This window comes from Pteropus alecto, unplaced genomic scaffold (assembly GCF_000325575.1).
Source record: "Pteropus alecto unplaced genomic scaffold, ASM32557v1 scaffold164, whole genome shotgun sequence".
In the NCBI taxonomy this organism is placed as follows: Eukaryota; Metazoa; Chordata; class Mammalia; order Chiroptera; family Pteropodidae; genus Pteropus; species Pteropus alecto.
The window spans coordinates 20,395,922-20,418,400 of record NW_006439568.1 but is presented as its reverse complement, the minus strand read 5'-3'; the positions used below and the strand labels follow the sequence as shown (position 1 = coordinate 20,418,400).

At 41.8% G+C, this 22,479-nt stretch overlaps 1 protein-coding gene across 1 annotated transcript in view; it reads right to left on the bottom strand.

Annotated features, from left to right (window-relative positions):
* Positions 1-17,515, bottom strand: part of NCALD (neurocalcin delta) — a 382,331-nt gene extending 364,816 nt beyond the window's left edge. The window contains exon 1 of the mRNA XM_015593057.2: positions 17,497-17,515. The gene's annotated coding sequence lies outside the window, so the exon portion shown is untranslated. The remainder of the gene's footprint in view (positions 1-17,496) is intronic.
* Positions 17,516-22,479: the final 4,964 nt, after the last annotated feature.

The following is a 22,479-nucleotide window of genomic DNA, read 5'->3' as shown; positions in this document are numbered from 1 at the left end:
TTACCCTGTCTCACCTCTTATCAATACAGATGGATGAGAAATCATTAGCAGAAGCGCTTCTCCTTCTCAGACTCTGCACTACTCAGACTACACCCAAGAGCAGCATCGTGAATGTGCAAGTGCCAGGGCAAAGATCTGGGTCCCGGGAAGACCAAGTTTTTCTTGGCATAACCACCTAATTCCAGGTAAATGTGAAATCTTCCTTCCTTAAAAAAAACCTTTCTGATTATAATGCCACTAGTATATAGTAGGGGGAAAATGCACAAATAAGAGAAGTCACTTGCTTTATGGAAAGTTTTTTTAATAAAGGGTGATGGGACAATTGGTCGTTAATTAAAGAAGAAAATTAATCAGTTTAGATCTTCATTTCCTCCTCACTCCACACCAAAATAAATTATAATTGTATTAAATAATATGGTTTTTTATGCTAAGAATTTTTTAAAGCCAGTAGAAAACAGAGCTGAGTATCAAAACTTGTGAAAAAAAAAACAGAGCAGGCTATCCTACCAGTGGAAGAAATTATAGTGGAACATTTGCCCACTTAACATTCTAAAACGATGTCAATGGGCAAGCAGTAAATGGGAAAATAATTGTAGCAACTATGATCAAAGATATCTTATGATTCGCTATTAAAGATCTTATGTCCATGATCTATATTTTAAGTGAAAAACAAAGCAAGTTCGTTATAAAACATGAGCCCCCTTTGTATCTTTAAAAAGATGTGTATTTGTAAGCACAAACAAGAGGAAAGGTGGGGAGACACATCCTGGCCCTTTAACACTGGCTACCTGGGAGGCATGGGAGTAGAGGTGGGCCAGGGAAGAGTTTTTTCATCTGTATCTTTATCCTGAATTGTAACTTGAAAAAATAAAATGAAAATCTTAATTTTAACTGATGAGAAAAACATCTAAGGGAAAAGAACACGTAACAGAAAATTAGGACAAGAAGAAATATAACTAGTATATACTATGAAAAAGAAATGTTCAGCCTCAGTAGTGATCAAAGAAATATAAATGAAAATAAAGTGTTCTCTGTTACCAAATTAGTAAGAATATTATAAAGTGATGACATCCAAGCCTAGGGAAAAGAAGACGAGACCAACACAATCACACAGTTTGAATTGCTTTAACCCATTTGGAAAGCAAATGACCAAATTAGTCAAGATTTTTTCAGTATGCAAAATGTCAACCTATTAAATCCACTGGAAATATATCTTAGGATATAATCTTACACGGAGTAAAAGTTATTCCAAAAAATGATAATAGCAAAAAAAGTACAATTTTGACCAAATGACCAATATGGAATAGCTCAGTAAATGGAGGTATATTCATTCAATGAAATATTATATGCCCAGAAAGCATTATCTACAAAGAATATATAATAAAATGTAAAAGTTTTGTAAAAGTAAAAGCTTCCATTTCTTTTACTCTCAATATTTCACTTCTGGCACTAATGTGTAAAAGGTTTTTTTTTTTTTTCACACCAACCAATTCTCCAAGTCTCTGTACACCATCTAGGTTATTCTATAACTCAATTCTGACTACTAATTACCTGGAGTTAACTCAGACCTCACAGGGTAAGTGTTCAGTCTCATGAGACTGCTCCTGTCCCCTTCAGACACCAGTTGCAAGTCCCAGGTTGTCACTGGTCCTTCTGATCAATCAGCTATAAATCAAGGGTTCCAATGACCCCCTCCACGGGTTGAATAATTTGCTAGAACAGCTCAAAGAACTCAGGAAAACAGTTTATTTACTGATTACCAGTTTAAAGCAGTCCCTCTTAATCTGCGGGAGATATGTACCAAGACCCCCCAGTGGATGCCTGAAACCTTGGATAGTACTGAACCCTATATATACTATGGTTTTTCCTATACATACACACCTATGATAAAGTTTAACTTATAATTTAGGCACACTAAGAGATTAAAAATAACTAATGATAAAATAGAACAATTATAATATTCTATAATAAAAGTTATGTGAATGTGGTGTCTCTCAAAATATTTTACTATTCTGTACTCACCCTTCTTCTTGTAGCGACATGATGATAAAATGCCTATGTGATGACATGCTTTTGCAGTTTGAGGTCTGACAGCAAAACTAAGATGAATTTCTTTTTTCTTCTTCACAATTTAACACACAGATTTGTTCTTACCGTAGAGCTTAGCAACTTCAGCATGTGATTTTTTTCTTTCTTTGTAAGTAGAGAACTTTCACGTTTCACTTTAAAAAAGCACTTCATGTCTTCTCTTTGGCATATCCAAATTGCCAGCATCATACTATTGTGCTTTGGGGTCATTATAAGTAAAAAAAGGGTTACTTGAACACAAGCATTGTGATAATGCTACAGTTGATCTGATAACTGAGATGGCTACTAAGTGACAGGCCAGGAGCGTATACAGCGTGGAGACGCTGGACAAAGGGATGGCTCATGTCCTAGGTGGACTTGATGCAACATGACTTGAGAGATTTCATCATACTACTCAGAATGGCATGTAATTTAAAATATATGAATTGTTTATTTCTGTAGCTTTCCATTTAATATTTTCTGACAGCAGATGACCATGGGTACCTCAGACTACAAAGCAAAGCAACGGATAAGGGGGAACTATTGTATTATAAAAGGGTACAACTCAGAAACAGCCAATTGGAAGAGATGCATAAGGCAAGGTATGGGGAAAGGGGTGTGGAGCTTCCATTCCCTCTCGGAGCATGCACAGCACCCTTCCAGCATCTTGATGTGTTCAGCGACCTAGAAGCTCTCCAAACCCCACTATTTAGGATTTTTATGGAGGTTTCATAATATAAGCATGATTGATTAAATCATTGGTCATTGGTGACTGAATTCAATCTCCAGTCTCTTTCTCCTCCCTGGAGGTCAGGTGTGGGAAGGGTACCTAAAAGTTCCAACCCTCTAATCACACAGCTGGTTCATCTGGCAACCAATGTCCATCTTCCAAGTGTCACCTCATAGGGTAAATTCAGATTTGGTTGAGAGGGGCTTATTATAAATAAAAAAAGATGTTCGTCTTACCTCTATTGCTCAGAAATCCCAAGGATTTTAGGACCTCTGTGCCAGCAACTTGGGACAAAGACCAAATATATATTTCTTACTATATCACAGTATCATAGTTTGTAGAATACAGTTAAATGAAAAAAAAAAACAATTTTTTTAATTATATAAAAATATGACTGTGTTAGTAGAAAAGAAATTTTCTCTATAAAAATAATAAAAAGAAATGTTCCAAATACTGACTCTGGTTGCCTTTGAATATGTGGATTATGGGAGATTTTTTTCTTTCTAATTTCCTATATTGTGCAGATTTTATTTCATGATAATGCCTCATTTTCATAATGGTAGGGATGAGGATATGGAGAGAACAGCACACAAGCTCTGGGAACATATTCTTTAAACGACTGGATTAGAAAAACACAAGGCACAACCTTCCTGTTGCTTTCCCAGGAAACGTTAGAGGCCAGAACTGACTTCTGATTCTCACCGCTCGTCTTCAGTCTCACACAGAATGGCCATCATTTCTTCCAAAGAGTGAATTGGTGGGAGCTCCACATCACAGACTTCCCACATCTCTAGCCTCCCCTCCCAACAAGTCGCAGAGCAAAATTCCATCAAAGAGCTCCTACTTTAAATGTCCAATTAGACATTTTAGATCACACGTCTAAAAAGACGTGTGTGTGTGTGTGTGTGTGTGTGTGTGTGTGTGTGTCTGTCTGTCTGTCTGTCTGTCTTGTCTGTCTTTCTGTCTGTCTGCTTCCTCCCTCTTCCTCTATCTTCAAGGGCAGCAAGATAAACTCCAGGGCAATGATGCAGCAATCTGTCTCACTTATCGAATGATGAATCTATTTATGAAAATAGAATAACAATGCAAAAGAGTGAGAACTAAAGGAACGTCAGCCAGGACAACACCTCAATATTAAACAATTTTAAATAACAACAGAGTAAAGCCTATCTCTTCTCTCAGATTTGCCATATAATCCAAATTAGTCATCTTGGATTCGTATCTGCAGTATTTCAGGCCCTATCTCTAATACTGAATTAGGCTAACTATTTCCTCTTCGAGTGCATACGATGGCCAGATAAATGCTCAAAATCCCTTATATAACACTACAGAGACATGTCATATATATATACATATATATTTACATAAATCTTTACAAAAATCTTCACATAAAAATAATCAAAGATAATATCCCAGAAGACCGAAAAAAAATCACGTAGATTATAGAGGCTCTGTTCAACCCTCTTGGAACCAAATCAAAATTGTTACAGAAATAAGGAGCAGCAGCAGGGAAAAATCACCAGGGATCTAGAGGTACAAGCCATACAACTAGGGAGAAATCCAAGAAAGCACCCTGCAATGGCAGAAGGAAGGACGGGGTGAGGACGTGGGGCTGCCCTGTCTCGAGCAGATGAGTAAGATGGAGGCTGAGGCAGAGGCAAACACCTCTTAAAGGGGCCACATCTGCAAGCAGATTTTCGCGGTGACGGACCTGCTCTCTCTGAGCACCAGTGCCAATTCGGCTGCACACAAGGGGCATCGAGGATTTACAGGGAGACATTGTATGAGTGAGGGCCGAGGTGAAACTCGTTCTGTACGGAAGTGCTGGTGGTATCCATTGTTCCCTGTTGAGACCTCCCTGCTCCAAATGTGCAGACACAGTGCTGCCATAGCCCTGACATCTTCAAACTGGATAACAGTGGTCACTCTGCCCAGAGGATTCCTTGAAACCCCACCTCCCCCAACTCACACCCCCACCCAAGCCACAATCAGGTATATACTCAGCGAGTGAGGTGCTCCTTGCTGAGCAGCACCTAGACTCACACTAGAGGCAGCTGGCCTCAGTTTCTAGTGTGGCCTTTTGAGGCTACTATAAGCACAGCATCTATGGATTGCTTGCTGGATCTTAACAAGTGGCCCCTGAGGGGTAGAGGCTTGGGCTAAATTCGGCCTGCAGCTGAACCCATCTCAGGACTGTGCCACTAGAAAGCTACTTCAAAAATCCACACTAATAAGATCAGGAGACTTAGAAGCTTTGCTTAGGAGCATAGAAACAGACACGGAAAGGCAGCCAAAATGAGAAGACAAAGAAGCAGAAGCCCTATAAGAGAAGAGAACAGAGATCCAGGTATAATGGAGTCAAGTTATCTAACCGATGCAGAGTTCAAAATACTAGTTATAAAGATGCTCAATGAACATTTGAGAAGTGTAGAGAACTTCAACAAAGAGATAAAAATAGAAATGGAGACTATAAAAGGGAACCAGTCAGACATGAAGAACACATTAGCTAAGATGAGAAATATATTAAATGGAATAAACAAAGGAATAAACAAAGTGAATAAAGGAAAGGATCAAATGCCCTATCCAAAGGATGGGAAAGCCCAGGACACGCAAGCAGAATGGCAAGAGATAAGATGCCAAGACTATAAAAATAATTTAAAGAGCATATGGGACACTATTAAGGGTCCAAATGCCTGTCTCATCAGTGTAACTGAAGAAAATCAAGATCTTGAACAGCCGATTGAAGAAATAATGTTGGAAAATTTCCCTAACCTCATAAAGGAAACCCCAGGAAGCTCAGAGATTCCCAAAAACCAGGGATCCAAAGAGGCTCATACCAAGACACATCATAATTAAAATTCTAAAGGTTAAATACAAAGGAAGAATATTAAAAGCAGCAAGAGAAAACCAGATAGTTACTTATAAGGGAACACCCCATAAGACTGGCAGCTGATTTCTCAAATGAAACTATGCAGGACGGAAGAGCTTGGCAAAAAATATTCGACAGGATGAAGACCCAGGATCTACAACCAAGAATACTTTATCCAGCAAAGCTATCATTTAGAATTGAAAGACAGATAAAGAACTTCCCAGATAAAAATAAGCTAAAGGAATTTCTCACCACCAAGTCAGTATTACAGGAAATGTTGGAGGGACTTCTTTAAGAAGAAAAAATACAAATGACTCACTTCAGATTAAGAGATACACCCATACTAAAAGGAAGAGGATGGAAAAACATATTGCTTTGATGGACCTAGAAGGTATTTAAGTCAGACAGAGAAAGATAAACACTATATGATTTCACTTATATGCAGAATCTAAGGAATAAAAAGAACAAACTAATCAAAAATACACTAACAAATATAGTGGACAATTTGATGATGGACAGAGGGGAGAGAGTTTGGGGGGCTGGGAGAATGGAGTTAAGGGTTAAAGAAGTACAAATTAGTAGCTGATGGATTGTCATGGGGTTGGGGAGCATGGCATAGGGAATGCAGTTAGCATTAATACGTTGGCTAGGGAAGGGAGGGAGCAACTGGAATCTTTTTACAAACTATATAGATGTCTAACCAATGTACTGTATACTTGAAACTAATTAAAATAAATAAATTTTTAAAAGTAAAAAAGATAATATTCCAAATATTAAGACTGAGTGCCTTTGAATTATGGGTGATAACATTACAATTATGTTCCTAAAAGTGGGAAGGTCAATTAGAGATTTTTAGTTTTAATACCACTATAAATATATCTTAGGGTATTCGCTACTGAAATTCTTTGAAATGTTTATAAAATCAAAAAAAATTTTAGTAAAGAAAATAATAATTCCCCTAATTCGTCTCTTTAGTAAATTCAAGTATTTGCATATCTTGTATAAAATTATCTTCTGAAAGATGGTGCACTTGTACCTTTGACATTAAAGAACAGCCACAGCAGTAACATGACCTCTATATGCAAGACATTGCACTTCATGTTTAAACGCATTTGCCCACTTAACCTTCTCAACCTTCACAACAACCCCAAGAGGCAGGTCTGATTTATTGCCCAGTTGTCTCCTGAAGATAAGAGCTCCGGAGGTCGCACAGCTACTAAGTGGCATCCTTTTTTTCTCATACCAAAAATAAGCTTTGCCTAAGATTGGCTTGGACAACCTGTAAGAAAAACAACTGTTATCAACTAACCAAACAAATAGACTATCGATACAGATGTAGTAATTCTGGATGAAGTAGGTACCAAATTACTGTGTCACTCTTTAAAAAGTTAACCAGTCCCCACATTAGAACTAGAGGAAGGAAGTCATACATGGCCTTCCAACAATAGAAACAGAAAAAAATAAACCAATTAAATGGTCTGGTGGAGAAGAAGAAAGGTATAGAAAAACTAAAAATAGTTTCCATCTATCTTTGCTTTAATAATAGCATATTAGCATGCATTCTCCTGGAAATGTCACCTAGGCAACCAGAAATACAGAGATGTTCAGAAAAATTATGTATATAAATCTATTTTTGTCATCCTTTGAACATAAATGATCACTATTGCAAGAACAATAATTAGGAAACTATATAAGGAAAAAACAGAGATACAGAAGAAAGTTTTACAAGTAGGTACCCAGAGTAGAGTAATAAGGTATAAAAGTAGGTATCTGTATAAGAAGCCCAGACTCATTGCCTCAAATTTGGGCCAACTGTCTACTAGGAGTGTTAAACATATTTTTTCTATGTTCTTTAAATCTCATGTTTTTATCTCATAAACCAAGGGCAGACCAATACAAAAGAGGGTGGGCTGGCAAATTTTCAAACATATTTGGAAAACTCTCTCAAGTTCCACTTAACTTGGGTGACCATATGTTCCTATTCACCTAGGACAGTTCTTGTTTTGGTGTAATTATTAAACAAACACTCCTCTTTCACTCTCAAAGGTGTCCAGATGTGAATAATAAATTATATGGTCACCTTATATTTGGCCCAGACTATTTCTTGACAACTTAACAATGTACTAGCTACTAGGTTAGGCACTTAGATTAGTACCAAAAATAATTATAAAAGAGAATCTCTGATCTTCAGAACACTACAATGTAGTTGAGAAAATAGAAGTAATACCCAAAACAACAGTGAAAAAATGATAATCGTTTTTTTATCTGTAGCCTAGGCTCTAAGTGTCTGAGTTCAGATCGGAGACAAAGGAGACTGTATCCCCTCAGCTGGGACACTCCATAGAACTCATGGTGAAAGTAACTGTGCTCCTTGAGCACTTACTGTACACCAGGCACTGTGCTAAGCACGATGCCCACGTGATCTCACTTCATGCTCAGAACAACCCTATAAGGGAGAACTATCATTATCCTCATTTTACAGATAAGATGGCCCTCTCTAAGTCATGCCAGAGGATTCAAATGTCCGACTCCCAAGCACATGTTCTCCACTACTCTGAGGTGGACATACCGCTTCCTGGTTGCCCAGCCTTGCCAGGAGCTGCCACTGCAGTCACGTGTCATCAGAGCCATCAGCTTCTCTTTCTGCTCTGCGGCAATGCAAGGTGTGCTCGGACCCTGGCAAAGGGCCGTTGAATCATTTAGGGCCACGGCAGGAAACAGAGTGCTCTTTAATCTTACTGAGGAGTCCTATTGAAGAAGCTACTGAGAAGAGAGCAATAAAGGGTTTAGGAAAGCAATGAAGGATCGTGCAGGAATAAAGCACGGGGAAGTCATTAGCAACCCGAGTTCTGACTGCACTGGGGGAGGAAGTGGCTAAGGGAGCCCAAAGAGGGTGGCTATATGGAGAGGACACCTGGCAGGAGCTGTGGCCTTTGGCACACAGATGAAGCCAACCTGCCACATGCAAGCCAGCAGGACGGAATGGGGAAATAAACACCCTACCTCACTTTCCTCCCACTCTCCCAACAGTGGGCTGGACCCACCTGTGGCTGAATTATACCAGAAATCAGAGGACAAAAATGGCCATTAACACTAATGGTAGAGATCAACCTGTCAGGGCACAGAGCCAGGCAGATAAGGGAAGAGAGAGGATATGGAGGAGCCAACAAGAGATGTCCAGCTTGCTTGCTGTGTCCTTGCCCCTACAGAATAGTATACTTCAACTGAGGCAGAGTAAACTGTCCTGGTCACTCCTGAGGGATCAAGAAGGCGCTAGGTGAGCAAGAAGGTGCCCTCCTCAGCTTATATGCAAGGCCATGGCCAGTTCACGGGCAAGTGACCTGTGCAGTTATACAAGGCCCCATGCTCAGCAGGGCACCACATTTAGTCCAACACTCCACTGGCCCTGTCTAAAAATTCTTAATAATTTTTTAACAAGGGTGCCACATTTTCATTTTACACTGGGCCTCACAGATTATGTAGCCAGTCTTGTGCAGGGCAAACCATTTTCTTCAGCTGGTGAGACTAAATTCTGTAAGTATCACAGTATTCCAGTATTCCAGGTGATTCTAGGTGAATATCCTTTATTCAAAGCCAATGGATCCAGAGTTAATCTTAACCAGAGTGACAATGATACAGCAGAATGTATAACAGGATAAAGCGAAGGGACATTTTACCATTTTTTTCTTTCCTCTCTCTCCTTTTAAGTCAAACTGCAAAGTGGCTGAGAAACCAAAATTAGCTGCCCCCAGAGAGAAATGCACCTGAATTACAACTGCCTCTCCCCAGCACAGAGGGAATGGACTTGGACTCTTACCCAGTTAATAATTTGTGCCCTGGGGTAGACTTTCTTGATGTACCCATTTGAGGGGCTATAGCCTTCAAATCAGCCAGGTAACTGCCAAAGCTACCGTTGACCTTGCCTCCTGAGCCTGGTGTACATAGGCCCCAGACAGGGACTCAGTATTGAAAACACATCCATACGAGGCTTATTGATGGGCTAGAGACATTTATGAACCATATTTCTAAGTCAGTGCTTTCTGAAAGCCTGGAAACTTGAGCCTATACTGCTTCCGCTTCCTTTTCCCAAAAGCCTCCAAACTCTAGCCTTCCTCTGAGTAATTATGCTCTTAATAGCAGCTAGGAGAAGCCCAGGTGAGAAGCCAGAAAAGGACCCGTAGCTGCCCTTTCTCTCATTCATTTCCTCCAAGTCCACTGGGCAAAGCAAAGCACAGAAAGCTTCCGGCCCAGGCAGGATCACACTGGTTTTTGACAGCCTCTCACTCACTCCTACATTTTAGAAATAAGGGATGGTAGATTTGAAGCATTTTGTTTGCTTCATCGTTTAAGGTTAGAATAAATTTTCAATCACTCAAGCCAAAAGCATTTCTAAAACCTCTACTGTATCAAGGAATCTAGAATCCAGGTGATAATCAAGTCTAGGGGGATTATGACAGAATCAGAGGATCGAGGGCTGCAGTGGGTACTTATGAGTCCTGTAATGGAGTGAATGGTATTCTGCAAAAAGATAGTCTACGTCCTAACTCCTGGAACAGGTGAACGTGACCCTATTTGGAAAAAGAGTCTTTGCAGATGTAATTAAATTAAGGCTCTTGAAATAAGATCAATCTGGATTATCCAGGTAGGCCCTAAATACAATGACTAGTGTACTTACAAGAGACACACAAAGCAGAGGACACCACGTGACTATGAAGGCAGAGATGGGAGTGATGCAGCCTTGAGCCCAGAAATGCCTACAGCCACCAGAAGCTAGAAGAGGCAAGCAAAAAATTCTCCCCCAGAGCCTCTGGAGGAAACTCAGCTCTGCTGATACCTTGATTTCAGACTTCTTACATCCAGATCAGTGAGAAAATAAATTTCTGTTGTTTTAAGCCACCCAGTTTGTGGTAATTTGTTACAGCGGCCTCAGGAAACGAATACAAGCTCTGAGCCACATCTCTCACCCATGGCCCCAACTTTACAACCACCTGGAATGGAAAATATGAGGCCTTTCAAAGCAGCCCAATTTGTTTTCACAGTGGGCCTCATTCTGGCCCCAGAATGAGCCTTTTCCCCAATGCAGAACTTCATGTAGTTGGAGACCGTAATAATCCAACTCCTACAGAGCTTTTTCTGGCGAAAGAGCCCTCGATAATGCCTCACGGGAGGTAGACTCCCTCCCTCACACTGGACACTGCCCTCTGCATCCCCTCCAGCCAGGACAGTACAGAGGGAATGACCCTCTCTCTTGTGCTGAACACTCTTCTTCCGAGGCAGCCCAAGGTTCCACTCATGTGTAAGCAGCTGGTTACACTGGCATCTCCTTTGGAGCTTACGACTTAAAACAAAGCAAAACAAAACAAACCTACATCTTTTTTACATGTGTTTCAAAGATATATTGTCAGCCCCATTTATTATATAGAAAATATTTTTATCTAAATATAATCAATCAGCTATGAAACACACCTGTGAAATGTATGTTTTTTAGTAGGAAAAAAGAGGGGGAAATTCTAAGCAGTCATTTATACATTTTGACAGCCAAGCTAAGCTTGTACAGATCAGATTATTCCCAAAGAATCAAAACACATAGGTTAGGGAAAATCTAACATTTCAGATCCAATTAGATATATAGAAACAACGTTCCTGGGCTCAAATCCCATCTACACAATTTACTGACTACTGAACTTGGGTAGGTCACACAACCTCTTGATGCTTCAGTTCCCTTAAAATAAGGATAATCGTAATGCCCTCTCATGCTGGATTCTCTCTGCTAGTCCTTCCAGATCTATACTCCTCTGCTCTGGACCTTGGGAGGCTGATTTCTTCGTACATGGTAGTCCCCACATCAACAAGCTTTCTTACCCCCTGGCTTCTGGTTGTCACCAGCAGAAGATGAGAGTGGGGAAGAGAGTTGCTGGCGACTCATTCAGCTGGTGCCTCCCTGACAGGGCGCAGTGTGGCAGTAGCTGTATTCTTCTGCTGACAACCAATTCCAGAAACTGCTCTCTCACATCCTGCTTTCAGGGCTGAGGTAGTAGAAGATTGCACGCACTGCTAGCCGCTCTTGCTGATGTCCCTCTTTGTGACTAGCCCCTTCATCAAACTATCTTCAGTTATACCCTCTGAATGTGTCATCTGCCTCCTCATGGGACCCTGGCCAATGAACCCTTCAATGTATTTAGAACACAGCCTTATTCATCGAAAGACACAAAAGCATTTGTAATTATTATTGTTATTAGAAACAGCACTCAACTTGTCCAAAGCATCCTTGGCCAGGTGATAACTCAGTGCCATATTTAATTTTCCTCCCCAAGTCAAATACAATTTAGTGGTGGTGATAAATATAATATTCCCAGTTGTATAGATGTGGAGAAAACTATTAGGTTCTCTTTCGCCTGGATAATTAAAATAACCCCTAACTCCTCTTCTGCCTTTCTCGCCTCCCCTTTTCTGATCATGCCATCACCATACGCAACGAATATTCAGGAGCTCCTTGCACCTCTGTGAATCAAATTCAGACTCAACCACTATCCCCCACAATTCAATCCCAAACTGCTTTCAAGGATGTCTTGAACATTTCACAACCGCTAGGATGGCTATTAAAAAAAAAAAACCTGAAAATAACAAGTGTCGGTGAGGACGTGGAAAAGTTGGAACCCTTGTCTGTTGCTGGAACTCTTGTCCATACTGAGCATGTAAAATAGTGCAGCTGCTGTAGAAAACACGATGGCAGTTCCTCAAAAAATAAACATAAAATCACCATATGACACATCAGTTCTACTTCTGGATATATATCCAAAAGAATTGAAAGCAGGAACCAGAACAGATATTTGTACATCCATGTTCATAATAGCATTATTCACAATAGCTAAAAGCCACACGCCTATCGACATATGAGTGAATAAACAATAAAATGGAGTATATACATAAAATGGAATATTATTTGGTTTTATAAAGGAAGGAACTTCTGACACATGAGTGAACCTTGAAGACGTTATGCTAAGTGGAATAAGCCAGTCACAAAAGGACAAATTTTGTATGATTTCACTTATGTAATATATGTAGTCGAATTCATAGAGACAGAAAGTAGAATGAATGGTGGTTGCCGGGGTTTGGGGGCAGGGGAGATGGAGAGTTTCTGTAGAATGGCAGTGGGGTTTTAGTTTGGAAAAATGAAAAAATTCTGGAGCTGGACAGTGGTGACAGTTGCACAACAATGTAAATGTACTTACTGTCCTTAATGCCACGGTTAAAGGGCAAGATTAAAATGGAAATGTTTACGTTATGTACATTTAGCCACAATAAAAAAAAATATGTCCCCGAAATATTTATTGCTTGACTATCACACAAAGCACGGTACTGGAGATATGTCAGCGAACAAATTGGAAGGTCACTGTCCCCATCGAGAGGAATCTGCTCCTGCACTTCCCCACACAGAGTCCTCATTCCAGTCAATCTGTCCCCTAATTATGTCTTGCACTTTCAAGTTGAAATATAAATTCCTTAAAGGGACTAGATCTTATTCATCCTATATCCCTAGAACTTAACACGATATTGAACATGTAGAAACTGCTCAAAAATATTGGTTGAATTAAGTCAGTAAAAATATAGCCAAAGAAGTCTGTATCTCCTTTTTTTCTCATATCCTCTAGCCAGTCAGTACTTAACATTTCTTGAAGTTAGTTAGCTACATTTCAGAAATAAAGGAATATAGCTTCACGTTAAACTCACTTTATATTGTTCTGTTCACAGGTAATTCTCCTAAGCGCATAAATTGTGGGTTTCAAATCAGAACTCCACTGTTTGCTAACCACGCGTGCGTGGGCAGGTTACTGAGTGCCTGTAAGCCTGTTCCCCTCATCTATAAAGCAAGATGCTAGCAGTACTACGGTGGATGTCTGTTGCTTTGCAACCTAAAATCCATTGGCCCATCTTCTGGTGATAGTGTAACAATATTCTGCTGGAGAAACATTCATGCTCCTACTCCTTAGCCCATGGCTCAGGGATGAAACCTGTTACCAAGCCCAAGCCCTAAGAACATGTGGAACCCAGGCCATAGGAACAGGCATGGGATCCAATCAAAGCCAGTGAGCCACAGCCGGTCACTGTGATCAACACTGGCATATAGGCTCCCACTTTCTGGCTGGATTTAAAGCCCAAACTAGGTAAGGTCTGGAGCTTAGGGTCATCCTATAATGAAGCCTAAAAATGGAGCCACCTCCATTGTGGAGAGAAAAATCAGGTCCTGGGAAAGATGCCTGAGCCCTGGGTCAAGCCATACCTGAGGTATCTTCCTCTGGACTGAGAAGTTACCAGAGCTAAAAAAGAAAATTTCCTTTTTTTGTTTAAAATAGTTTGACACTTATAACAGAACTAAGTCCTAATTCAAATAAATACCTCCTGAAAAAAGTTATTACAAAAATTAAATGAGATCCTCATGCATGTACAGAGTACACACTTGATAAATGCAAATTACTAAAGTTAACTATGGTGATAGTTTATCATTGTAGAAATTTTCTGGCTTCTTCTAGGGATCAGTTTTAACTCACATGCTCTGTCCCTGGTTTCCGCCTTCATTGTCCTTCAATGATATGCTCTATCATAGTGATAGAGATAGTGGGATGGTGAGGACACATTTGTCTGCCATCACTTCCTAATGCCACACCCCGGCAGACATCACCGATTGAACACAGCACTCCTTCCTACTGAGTATAGACCGAGCCTTGGATTTCTATTCAACCCAACTCTCGTGACAGCTATTACCAACCAATCAAAGATGGCATGCAAAGTAAAACCAATTGTCTCAGCTCCAGAACAGCAGCTGGCAGTTTTTCTATAAAGAACTAGGTAGTTAGAGTTTTAGGCATGGTCTCTATCACATATTCTTCTTTGTGTTTTGATTTTTTGTTTGTTTATAACCGTTTAAAAACGTAAAAAGCATTTTTGCTTTCTCAACTGTACAAAACCCCCTGCTCCGGAGCCTTGAAACCAGACCCAGAGGCTGGCCAAGAGGACCAGGCACCCACTTATCTCCCTCTGCAGAGGGCTCCTGGGAGCCCGGTAATGGAGATCTTGGAAACACTGCCTCAGTGCACCCACAGAACACACTGAATTGCCTGAAAAGTAGCAGGGGAGCTTTGACGATGGAAGAGTTCCTGTTCTCATCATACCAATCCCGGGCAAGCAGAAATCCACAGTCTGGAAGAAGCTACAACCCAAGGAAGAGCTCCAATGCCCATGCGTGTGCTGACCTTCGCCTCTGCCTCCGGAGAACCCATTCACCTCAGAGAGCTCCATCCCCCGCCACCAAATCTGAGACGTCTGACCTTCTTATAAAGGAAGTAAGGAAAGAGTTCAGATCACTGCATTTCTCCATTTTTAGTCTGACTTCTTACACTTAAAAAAATACCTCTGAAATGATTCCAAGATAGTATGCCACATTCCTTTGACTAACCTTTGATTCTTTAATATTTCCCAAAGTTTTTTATTAGAGTAGTATGTATAAAGACTGGTTTGGTCCTCCTGTCTATTATTCTCCATGCTTGTCTCTGGCTTTAGTGAAAAGGACTGAACTTTGCTTGACTGATGGTCATTTGTTCATTCAACAAACATTTACTGATACCCTCAATCCATGTCTCAAGGCACTTGCCGGTAGGGAAGACTGATATGCAGATGATGTTACAGCATGATGAGAAGGGTATCTACAGGGTAACTGCCAGCATGTAGCAAGGTCAGCTCATTCAGCCTAGGGAGGGGTGCCAAGAGGCCTGCTGGAAGGCGGTGTCGCTGCAGCTGAGTAGGGATGAATGCATAGGAGTTGACCAGATAAGGAAGCATGAGAGGATGACAGGTGCTGAGATTCAGTGGCTTGAGCTGAGGCTACACATGAGGAGGCTTGGGAGATGAGGCTGAAGAGGAAACAAGGGTGTGGTTATAAAATTCCTTGGAGTCCAAACTCTAACCTGAAAGCCACAGAAAACCTCTGAAGGAAATTAAGCAGAATGACTGGCTTGGGTTCTTATTTTCAAAACGAGCGTTCTAGTTGCAGTTTGGAGAATAGACTAAAGCAAGAGTGTCCTGATTCGGAGCAAAGAGCCAAGAGTGAAGGCAGTTAGAGCAATTCAGGCAAGAAAGAAGTTATGAGGTCATGAATTAAATCAGTGACAACAAGAAAAATAAGAGCTCACATTCGTGTGGCACTTACTAACGACAAGGCACTGCGTGAAGTGCTCTCTGTGTATTAACTCATTTTATCTTCACAACAAGCCTGAGATAGATTTGATACTATTTATCAACCTCATGTCACAGATCAGGAAACACAGAGAGGTAAAGTAAGGAGCCCAAGCTCTGGAAGATATTCGTGTCTCAGCCAGAACTCAAATCCAGTAGTCTGGGTTCAGAGTTCACCTCCTCACCGCCCACTCTCCTAGCATACTCCTAGAGAGTGGGTATTCAGGACTGGGTGCTGAGTGCTTGAAATGAAGGAGACTTCAGAGCGATTTCGAGGGGTCTGGCTTGGGTACCTGAACATTTGGGTTTCAGCTTCTTGAGCCTCCTCCTCTGAAGGAAGCCCCTCCTCAAGTCTATACTTAGCTCCCAATGGTCCCCTACACACCCACACTCCCATCATCACGCCACCACCCCCTTCTCCTTTTCAGTCCTTGCATCTTGCATTCGACCCTAAACATAGAGTGAAAACCTCATGAGCGTTGCCAGTTAGGTCTGAGGAACCGGGGCAGAGAACCCTGCTCTTGGTTAATACAGCCGTTTAAGTCTGTTATTTTCAAATCAGACAGAACTGGGAAAACTTTGAGCAAGCTTGTGTGGTTTTCCTTCTCAGAGAGCAAGACCTTGGCAGCCCTACTAGTGTTTCACACTAGTTTTTCTACAAACAGATCGCGTACCAGCGTTTAACACACTTGGTCCGCCTGATCTGCAGCCTCAGACAGATCTGCAGCCTCAGACAGAATCGCAGAAAGAAAGTGGCCCTAGCTGAGAGAGCTTCAGACAGCCAAATGGATTTCTTTCTCCGGGCATGAAAGTTAAAGCAAGCATCTGCAGCGAGAAACTTGTGTATTTCCTGCGGACAGGGAGACCTCCTGCCCCTCCCGGGCTGATACAACCCACTTTGCACATCCTGCTTCTCTGGAGCTAAAAATAAATCGGTATGCACTGAAAAACACTCAAATGCATCTCCCCAGCACACCCCTTCTCGAGTCCACTAGGGCAAGAGACGCAAATCTTTCGGGTCCTGAATCCAAAACACAGACCACTTCCTCCTATGGGTTCAACCAGCGCCTTTCAGTCGCTTCCAAAGCCCCCTTCCCAGGCCCCCACCTCTCGCACACGCCTCCCGTGGCCTCTCAGGGCCGACTCCGCAGGCCGGGGAACCAGCGGGTGTCCGGGACCCCACCCCGCGCCGGGGAGGGATGCTCCGGAGGTCCCGGAGCCGCCAGGCTCTCGAACGCCCCCTTCCGACCCAGGGCGCCCCCATCTTGCCAGCCCCGCGCACCTCGGCGCGTCCCTCTGCAAAGTTGCTCCCTCCGCTTCTGCCACCCGTTCTCAGGGTCTTGGGTTTTGTTTTCTTTTCCCTCAGAGACATGGGAGGAAGGACAGGGGAATTGACAGAGTGAACTGAATCCGGGAGGGGCTGTAGGGCCAGGTCCCCAGCCCCGCGCGCTCCACGTGCCCACCCCTGCGCCCTCCGCGCCGCAGGCGCTGGGTTCCCCCAAGCTGCTCCCGGCGCCCCCGCCCCGCGCACACCCGCCCCGGCTGCCACTCCGACTCCGCTCTGGCTCCGGAGACGCCGCGGGCAGGCGCTGCGACTCACCGCCTCGGCTGCTCCCGGCGTCTGTGTCGCCGCGGGCGAGGCTGCGGCAGCGGCGGCGGCAGCGCCTTCCCTCCGCCCGCCTCCCCCTGGACAGCACCGCCGCCTGCCGCGCCCCCCTCCCCAGCCTCGCTCGCTGCCTCCCTCCTCGCGGCCAACCACCCCCTCCCAACTGCAGCCCCGCAGACGGCCTCTCCCTGGGTGCAGGGGTGCCAAGCTGAGGCGTGGGGTTTGCAGGTGTAGTGGACGCCTCCACCCTGCCGGGGTGCAGCCGCTGGGCTTATCCGCGATGGGCCCCCTAGCCCTAGCCCACCACCCAAGCTTCTGGGCGGGATGCACTGGCACTTTCCAAAGGGAGCCATCTGTTTACCTGTTCGGGCCGTGGGGAGGTCAGATTCAAACCACAGCACCTTCCTCTAGGCTTCGATTGAGGAGGGTGGGCGTGGGGGTGGGGGGAGACTCGAGTCCCTGCTGGTTGCAGTGACGTTCAGGAGGGCCTTGGAAGGACATGAGGGTCTGCTCTTGCCTAACCAGCGTTTTCTCTATTCAGAGTCTCCTGTGAATTGTCTAGGGTTGGCTTAACAAAAACTCAGGAGAAGGACATCTGAGGGAGAACCCCCTTATCCCACCTCCACCCCATCCTCCCCTCCAGAATGTCACCAAATATTTTATCTCGACTGGAGATGATCTGAAGCGAATGTCTTGTCAATTCAGTGAACCAATATTTACCCAGTGGCTGCCAGCACGTATTCCTATCTTGCTCTGTTGGCCACTCATGACCTGTCAAAAAGCCACTGTAACTTCTTGTGTTTGTCAACCCCGGTGACATTTCCAGAACCCCACATCAGGCCTTAAAAGCAACTTAGAGTCATTCATTCATTAAAAATCTTGCTGGTTAAAAACAACAAAAAGGTACCATGTAAAGCTATAAGGCCACTATGACCTATCTATGTTTGCTATAATGATTACAAAATCTTTTAATATGGCTAGTAATAGAAATGACAGTTACATTTAGGTCCAAACAGCTGCCAACTTTGATTTGAAAATTAAGAAAAGGTACACCTGACTGAAAACAACCTCTTAGTTCTGCCTTCAATTTCCACATCATTTATTCACTTCAGACAGGACTTGAAAAATCAAGTTATCTGAGAAGCCAGTAAACCATCATTGGACTCTAAAACTTTTTCTTGAAAGGGATTAGCGTATTAACTCAAGATACACACACACTAAGGAGCTGGGTTTTTGTTTTGTTTTTAAATACTAGACCTGGGCCCCACCCACCCCCACTAACCCCACTCTCCCACCCTGAGATTCTGATTTAACTGGTCAGGGGTGCAACCTTTCATGGGGATTTTTTTTCCTTGGGCCTGAGAGATTCTGTTGTACAGCCAGGATGGAAACCTGGGATTAGCCAATCTTCAAACCGGGCCTAAGGCAATGGGACACAAAACAAGGAAGTTTGAGGCTGGGAAAGGTCTGAGCAGGTGTTGCCAACTCAAGTGTCTTTAAGGGATTAAGATGCAGTGATAAAGAAGTAATTTAGGCTGGGTGTACTAGGGCAAACTGGGAAGGGCATTATGCCATATATAGATTTTTCGGGGTAATGATTCATTCTTTTAAGAACATTTTTCTGTATGGGAAATGTAGGTCCAATTGTGGCCATCGAGTTGGGTTTTTATTATTATTATTATTATTATTATTATTATTATTATTATTTGTTTTTTCTGGAGAAGCCAGAAGTCTACATTTAATATGAACTCTACTCATTTTAAAATATTGGTAACTAATTTTTTAAATTCTTTAAATGCCCCGTAGGCCAAGGCAAAAGAGTGCGTAGGCCACAAGGAGTCCCTAGGTCATCATTTGGTCAGCTCTGGTCTGAACAGTGTAGGGCTGGTCACTGCTACATACTCTGCAGGAAGAATTCTGATGGGTCAGAGGTAGTGGTGGGAAGGTGTCAGTGCTTTACTAAGATATAACTTATATAGCACACAATTTAATGTTTTTAGTATATTCTCAGAGTTTTACAACTATCACCACAATCACTTTTAGAACCCCCAAAAGAAATGGCATATCTGTAATGTAGAGGAAGCAAGAGAATTAAAATGTTAATCGAGCCATAATCAGAGACTGCAGTATGCTGTCAGCACTGCAGCCAGGCTAGGAGGACACCTCAGAACAAAGAAAGATTTCTGCTGGGATTGCTAACAACCTAATCCCTGTGAAGGGGAAACAGGAACCAAGAGTCATTCTCTACGGCTAAAACCGTGGGGAACCAATGGATTAAAGGCTGGGAACCACCAGCAGGCCTTTCACTCTACATATTCTTACTTTTTCACACCATATACTCTTCTCCTTCCTCACTGTATGTCCATATCAAAGGAAATGGATTAACAAAATCTTTTAAACAATAACTCACAGGAACTAAAGAAGGATATACAAACTGAATCCCCTGAACACTGGAGGGCCCCCACCTGCTCACTGTCTTTCCACATCTCTCTTGGTCCCTCTCACTCTCTGCCTCTGAGAACATTGTGGAGTGTTATCGCTTTTCTAATAAAATTTCATTTTGACTCTCACTTTGGCGTGTGTGTTGAATTCTTTCCACACTCTCCGCCAAAGGACCCTCTTCTCTCAGTCCAGGGCTTGGTCCCCCCATCACTTGAGGGGAAATTTGCCCTGTCCTGTGTCACCTCTTAGCACTCTCCATTTTTTCTTCTAACCCCCAGGCCCTGGCGACCATAAATCTACTTTCTGGCTCTACAACTGATTTGCCTACTCTGAATATTTCATATAAATTAAGTCTTCATACCATATGAAGTCTGTTGTGACTGGTTTCTTTCACTTAGCATAATGTTTTTAAGGTTTAACCTGTCATCATTACTTCATTCCTTTCCATGAACAAATAATAATCCCATGATACAGAAATATCATATTTTGTTTATTAATTTATCAGTTAATGGACTTCTTGGCTAATATGCTGCTATGAACATTCATGTATAGATTTTTATGTGGATGTATGTTTTTATTTCTCTTGGGTGTATATCTAGGAATAGAAATGCTGGGTCATATGGCAAATCTATATTTAACATTTTGAAGAATAGCCACGCTTTTTTCCAAAGTTGCTGTACCATTTTACCTTTTCACCAGCAGTATATGAGGGTTCAAATTTCTCCACATCCTAAACCAACACTCACTCATTTGTCATTTTTAAAGTTATACCACCCTAGTGGGTGTGAAGTGGTATCCCATTTGTGGTTTTGATTTGCATTTTTCTAATGGCTAATATGTTGCTCTTCTTTTCATGTGCTTATCTTCTTCAGAGAAATTTTTTTTCAGATGCTTGGTCTACTTTTTAACCAGGTTATTTGTGTTTTTATTATTCATGTGTAAGAGTTCTTTATATATTCTGACTATAAGTCCCTTATCAGATATATAATTTGAAAATATTTCCATTCTGTGGGTTGTCTGTTTTCTTTGTGGTATCTTTCAAAGAGCAAATGTATTTCATTTTGATGAAGCACAAACTATGTGTTCTTTTGTTGTTTGTACTTTGGATGTTATATCTTAAAGGCTTTGCCTAATTCAAGGTCACAAAGATTTATGCCTGAATATTAGGCCTTACTCTTTAAAATGCTCCTCAGTTGTGTGATATTGGAAACTGGGAACACGAAGACAACTGGCCTTAGGCTCGTGGTCAGAGTCTCCTGCATCTAGAGGTCTAATTTGCTGGGACTGCTCTCTCACCGTGGCACTTTGTCAACTTTGGGCATCGAATTGTAAGTGTCTGTCAAGGAAGCAACCAAGTGTATAAAGTTTAGACTAGCTAGGCCAACAATAGCATGTATTTATTCATCCACTCCACAGATATTTCCTGAGGGACCCCTATGTGCTTGAAATTGTTCTAGGTTCTCAAAATAGAGCACTAAAAAAGACAAATGAGATCCATGCTCTGGTGAGGCTTATAGTTTAGTGAGAGAGAGAAAGAGAGAGGAAGAAGGAGAGGGAGAGGGAGGGGGAGAACACTTAGATTATTCTGGAAACACAAAGAAATCTAATGTGGTTGGAGCTTAGTGGGTGTCTTTGGCTAACCTCCCTAGAAAGTAGAGCCTGAGCAACATTTTGAATTCATTTTTGTATAAGGTACAAGGTATCGATCAAGGTTCATCTTTTTACTTATGGATATCCAATTGTTTCTATACCACTTACTGAAAAGACTATTTTCTTCTCCACTGAATCATCTTGCATCTTTGTCAAAATTCAGTTGACCCTATTTATGTAGATTTATTTCTAGACTCACTTTTGTGTTCCAATGATCTATGTGCCTATACTTTTGCTAAGTCCCACGTTGTCTTGATTACTGTAGGTTTTCAATGAGTCTTGAAATCAAGTGGTGCAATTCCTCCAACTTTGTTGTTGTTGTTGTTTTTAAACTGTCTTGGCTGTTCTACTTCCTTTGTCTTTCCACATACACTTTAGAATAATGTCAATATCTACAAAATTCCTACTGACATTATGATTGGGATTGTATTGAATCTATAGACCAATTTGGGGATAATTAGCAGCTTAACAATGTTCAGTCTTATAATCCATGAACATAAGAAATATTTGTATTTTAGTCTTCTTTGACTTCTTTCATCAGCATCTTGTAGTTTTGAACATAAAAATCCTACACATTTTTGTTAGCCTTATAACAATGTATTTCTTTTCTTGTGTGCTATTAGAAATGTAAATTTCAGTTTCCAAATGTTTATGGCTTCTACATAGAAATATGATTTATTTTTGTATATCTATCTTGAATCCTATGGCCTTCATAAACTCACCAGTTTCAGGAACTTTTTTATAGATTGCTTGGAATTTTACATGATGACAGTCATGGCATTGGTGAATAGGGGGAGTTTTATTTCTTTTTTTCCAATCTCTATGCCTTATATTTCTTTTTCTTACCTTATTGCACTAGCTAAAACTTCCAGTTCTATGCTGAAT